The sequence below is a fragment of the Ahaetulla prasina genome, chromosome 1 (assembly GCF_028640845.1).
Source record: "Ahaetulla prasina isolate Xishuangbanna chromosome 1, ASM2864084v1, whole genome shotgun sequence".
Classification (NCBI taxonomy): domain Eukaryota; kingdom Metazoa; phylum Chordata; class Lepidosauria; order Squamata; family Colubridae; genus Ahaetulla; species Ahaetulla prasina.
This window is the reverse complement of record NC_080539.1, coordinates 161,184,456-161,190,621: the sequence shown is the minus strand read 5'-3', so window position 1 is coordinate 161,190,621 and position 6,166 is coordinate 161,184,456.

Sequence of the window (6,166 nt, the reverse complement as noted above, 5' to 3'; positions counted from 1 at the left end):
GAACGATGGCTGAATATCTATAGAAAATCATATTGGTTTTTCACTGGAGAAATCACTCATTCATCAGTTTGTTTTCTTGAAAGCGACATTTTACTGAGTATAAAAATGAATATATTGTAGTTAATGATTGAAGAAATCTTTACTTTGCTTTCCCACCTGCCAAAAAAGTTAAAAGCAACTCAAATCAACTTGCAAATATGTATGAATAAAAACATAATGTAAGTATTCAATTATTAAAGCACATTTTCAAAATGAGCAGTCAAAACTGTCAAATACAATTAAACAATAATGAAACCAAATGCTTGTTTTAAAGGACATACATCCATACATCCATACATACATTCATACATACATATAGAGAGAGGTGGGTTTCAGCAGGTTCTGACCAGTTCTGGAGAACTGGTAGCAGAAATTTTGAGTAGGTCGAAGAACCAGTAGTAAAAATTCTGACTGGTCCCGCCTCCATCTATTCTCTGCCTCCCAAGTCCCAGCTGATCGGGAGGAAATGGGGATTTTTGCAGTATCCTTCCCCTGGATTGGGGAGGGAATGGAGATTTTAGAGTATTCTTCCCCTGGAGTGGGGTGGGAATGGAGATTTTCCAGTATCCCTCCCCTGCCACACCCACCAAACCATGCCACGCCCTCCAAGCCATGCCCACAGAACCAATAGTAAACATTTTTGAAACCTACCACTGGAGGGAGAGAACACAGATAAAGGGGAAGATGACCATTTCCTTGGGGTCAAAAGTTCCTAACAAGAACATTGTAGAGATTACAAAGGACAGACATGTTTATAGGACTAGGATGAGATGGGTAAAAAATACATTTTGTTTAAACGTGTCCAATTATCTATTCGTTTATTTTCTAAACCACTCAACTCCAAACCAGTCTGGGCAACTTCACAAAGTTTTTTTAAAAATTCATTAAAAAAAATATACCCAAACTTCCATAAAATCTACATGTCTGAATGCCTATATTTTCCTAAAATGGGTAGATTATGAAGAAGGTTCATGAAAATAAACGTAGAGGTCTCTGTAAGTACCATACAAGCTCATGAGAATTTGTAAATGGATTCAGAAACTGGATGAAAAGAAAAACTTCAGCTTTATCTGGTGGTTAAGGCACCAGACTAAAAATCAAGGGACGTGAGTTCTAGTCCTGCCTTAGCCATGAAAGCCAGCTGGATGGCCATAGGCCAGTCACTTTTTTGCAGCCCATTGTACCTCATAGGATTGTTGATGTGAGAAAAGTAGGAGGAAGGAGTTGTATTGGATATGTTCGCAGCCTTGTGTTATTTGTAAAAATAATAAAGGCAGGATGCAAACCTGTAGTGGGTTTCAAAAAATTTTACTACCGGTTCTCTGGGTGTGGCTTGGCGGGCGTGACATGGGAAGAAATCTCCATTCCCACCCCACTCCAAGGGAAGGATACTATAAAATCTCCATTTCCTCCCGATCAGCTGGGACTTGGGAGGCAGAGAATAGATGGGGGCAGGGCCAGTCAGAATTTTTACTACTGGTTCTCCAAACTACTCAAAATTTCTGCTACCGGTTCTCCAGAACTGGTCAGAACCTGCAGAAACCCACCTCTGATGCAAACAAATAAATATTGTTGAAAAGAACAGCAAACAAAATTGAACCAGCAGATTTATATTGCCCTTTTCTGATTATATCTTCCACAAACCACATACAGTAGCTGTCAATTAGAATATTTTTCAGGAGTTTTTCTCCTTGTTTTTGATTCATCTGTTTCTACCAGCTCTACACACAGAAATATAATTCCTAACAATAATTAGGATCCAACGAGAAGTTGAATTCCATGGATTTTTTTTGTCTTTTTAGATCACTACAGCAATTGTTTACAATGTCAAATATACAGAGCCTGCAACATGCCCAGAATTAAAGCAACGCACTTCAAATGTCCACATTAAGGAATAATTCACCTAAGGATATGAATACTAGAAAAAATATCCATAAAATCGTCTTCCTAAAGAAAACTTGCTTTAAATAATATGCATATTAAAAATGGCTTTTGTACAAATGCATACATTAGACAGCATTTATATAAAAACGCATAGAACTATCAGTGCAAACAGTTTCTGCTAAATTTATAGCCAATAGAATAACATTGAACTTATAGTCATTTGGATGAGAAATTTTGTGAAGAAATGAACTGAAAGAATTCTCCATCCCTACCGACAGTCTCAACAAGATAGTCATGTAGATAGCAGCAAGATTAGCCCTTCAAGGCATTTGTTTAATTATCTGCAATATCACCTAAGCTATGTCTGCAAATAATGTCAAATGCAGCATGCCTACAATTTCATATGCCTACAAAGGAAATTATGAACCATCTGGTTGGCCACCATATTAGGCTGGTAATTGGCATATGAGCAGAAATTAAATCGATCTGGCCTAAATTGCGTGGTACTGACACATTGTTCATTAATAAGCCTAGCCAATAACATAAGTGGAGAACCAGTTATGTTTATTAAGATCAGCTTGAACTCAGCTTTGACTTGAAAACAAATAAATTGCATCAGAAAGCTTTCTGGAAAGCATTGCCATTGGTCTTCCACATTATCTATCGGTAACCTTCAGCTCTGGTGCTTGCTTCAGAGACAATTACCAGAGCTTTGCTACTGCCAAATAATATTGAGTTCTTAAATGACTGTACAGCAAGGCTGCTATTGGCCTTTTGGGTTTCTGCTGAATTTCTATGGTGTGACTATATGGTGATACTTCTTTAAACAAACCAGCAGGTTTGTTTTTTTTATTATTTGTTCTTGTTTGCTCATGCCATCCTTGCTGCACAGGGATTCAGCCCCCTTTCTGACACCATGAGTTGTTCATTTATGTCACAATGATCCATGAGGTGAATGGAGGGTTTATTAAGTTCAGTTTGGATTCGGCTCTGCTCTGGCTCCAAAAGGAACTTAACTTATTGCAGGGAGCACAGCCGAACAGTGGAAGATTGAGTTTTGGGTAAATACTAAACTCATGTTTTCTTGTGCAACAGTGGTTCTGCTGTGGTGGAAGCTGTCCATTAAATAAACTTTTCCATTTGGCATTTTAAAAATGCCGAAACATTTTGTTTGTTGTAAACAAGTCAGGCTGGTATTTTAAGTAATCAGAAACTGTTCCTATGTACTTGACCTCAAACCATTTAGATTACATTGATTATTACAGTCTTGTCACAGCTTTTTCTCTTCTTCTTCATGAAAGGGTATACTTCTTGTCTTCTGAAATGATAACTGGCAGAACTTATTTAACAGCTCTGCCCCTTAGTTTCCAAAACTGGCGTGGTATTTGGAATTAATGATTCATAAGATAATTTTTTTATATTTGAATTTATATCCCACCCTTCTCCGAAGACTCAGGGCGGCTTACACTGTGTTAAACAATAGTCTTCATCCATTTGTATATTATATACAAAGTCAACTTTATTGCCCCCAACAATCTGGGTCCTCATTTTACCTACCTTATAAAGGATGGAAGGCTGAGTCAACCTTGGGCCTGGTGGGACTTGAACTTGCAGTAATTGCAAGCAGCTGTGTTAATAACAGACAGACTTAGTCTGCTGAGCCACCAGAGGCCCTAATAATTGGCCTCAAGGATCATTTGTAGGATTCTAAACAGTCCTACAAAGACAGAATAGCTCCATGGTTAAAGACACTGAGCTTGTCAGCTGGAAAGCTGACAGTCTGGGTTCAAGATCCAAGGGCTGCGCAACAGGATGAGTTCCTGTTACTTGACCCAGCTCCTGCCAACCTAGCAGTTCGAAAGCATGGTAATGTGAATAGCAATAGCACTTACTTATATCCCACTTCATAGTGCTTTGCAGCCCTCTCTCTCTAAGCTGTTTACAAAGTCAGCATATTGCCCCCAACAATCTGTGTCCTCATTTTACCGACCTCTGAAGGATGGAAGGATTAGTCATCCTTGAGCCTGGTGAGATTTGAACTGCCAAATTGCAGGCAGTCAGCTGTCAGCAGAAGTAGCCTGCAGTACTGCACTCTAACCACTGCACCACCACAGCTCATAATAGATAAATAGGTACCACTTCAGAATGTAACAGCATTATGTGATCAACGCTTTGGACAACACTGGCAACTTTTGCTAGGAAACAGAGATGAGCACTAGAGTTGGACACCACTGGATATGGGATAATTTTATTTTTACCTTTAGAATAGAATAGAATAGAATAGAATAGAATAGAATAGAATAGAATAGAATAGAATAGAATAGAATAGAATAGAATTTTTTATTGGATTGGACACACAAGGAATTTATCTTGGTGCATATAGGTAAAGGTAAAGGTTCCCCTCGCACATACATGCTAGTTGTTGCCAACTCTAGGGGGCGGTGCTCATCTCTGTTTCAAAGCTGAAGAGCCAGCGCTGTCCAAAGATGTCTCCGTGGTCATGTGGCCGGCATGACTCAATGCCAAAGGCACACGGAGCGCTGTTACCTTCCCACCAAAAGTGGTCCCTATTTTTTCTACTTGCATGTTTACGTGCTTTCAAAACTGCTAGGTTGGCAGAAGCTGGGACAAGTAACGGGAGCTCATCCCGTTACATGGTAGCACTAGGGATTCGAACCGCTGAGCTGCCAACATTTTGATAGACAAGCTCAACATCCTAGCCCCTGAACCACGGCATCCCTTGGTGCATATGCATATGCATAAAAGAAAAGATAGGTTCATCAAGAATCATAAAGTACAACATTTAATGATACAATAGGGTACAAATAAGCAATCAGGAAACAATATCAATATAAACCGTAAGAATACAAGCAACAAAGTTACAGTCATACAGTCATAAGTATGGGTGTAGGGAACGATGAGAAGGAGATGGGTGATGGGAATGATAAGAAGATGAGAAGATTAATAGTAGTGCAGACTTAGTAGATAGTTTGACAGTGTTGAGGGAATTATTTGTTTAGCAGAGTGATGGCTTTCGGGAAAAAACTGTTCTTGTGTCTAGTTGTTCTGGTGTGCAGTGCTCTATAGCGTCGTTTTGAGGGTAGGAGTTGAAACAGTTTCTGTCCAGGATGCGAGGGATCTGTAAATATTTTCACGGCCCTCTTCTTGATTCGTGCAGTATACAGGTCCCCAATGGAAGGCAGGTTGGTAGCAATTGTTTTTTCTGCAGTTCTAATCATCCTCTGAAGTCTGTGTCTGTCTTGTTGGGTTGGGTTGTCTGTCTTGTATAGGTTTATTTTTTTATTTTTTTATTTATTTTGTCACATTATATACAAGCACATATAATGAAAGAAAACAATGGGATAGGAACGGTAGGCACTTTTGTGCACTTATGCACGCCCCTTATAGTCCTCTTAGGAATGGGGTGAGGTCAATGGTAAATAGTTAATATATTTACCATTTTAATCTATTTACTATTAAATTAATTTAATGGTAAATAGGTAAATAGTAAATATACATCCCTATATAGAAAAGCATTGTCACATTGTTTAAAAAAAAAGACAGGGAAAGAATAAACTTTCTCTGTGTCCTCCACTTGCAATAATCACATAGTTTTAATGTTTGTTTGGGGAAGGCATCATAGCTCAAGGATAAGGACAGATGACTCAGCTTAGTTTAGAAGGCATTAACTCTGTGTCTAAACATAACCCCTGCTTGCCTCTTCATTTTTTTTTAAAAAAAGATGTATATTTCTTTACTATCTTCTCCAAAATACATTCCTGAATGCAAATATATTTATATTTTTCTTCACGTGTTTGGACTGGAAAATTACTGTATTGAAAAATGTGAAGCAGGATGCATTTGGAAGGATAACTGTTTCAATTTGTCAGTTTGATTGAAAGATTTGAATCCGGTCAAATTGTTTAAAAATGTAGACCAGGTGAATGTTATCTGTTCCTATCAGGGCTAGAACTTTGATTTGCGTTTGGAAAGCACCTTCTTTGAAATAAACAGAAAGCAAGTAATGGCAAAAGATTTTCCTTTGTCTGTGAATTTAGAGAACAATGATAAATCAGGAAAGATAATATTGAGTTGGGTAGTAAATAAACGGTTGGTCTTTGTATTTTAATGTTTGCTACAATGAACATATTAAAATACAAAATATATTTATCTAATGCTTAATAGATCAATACTCTTATTTGGAGGGCATTCTAGTCACTCCGTTATAGAGACTGATTACAAA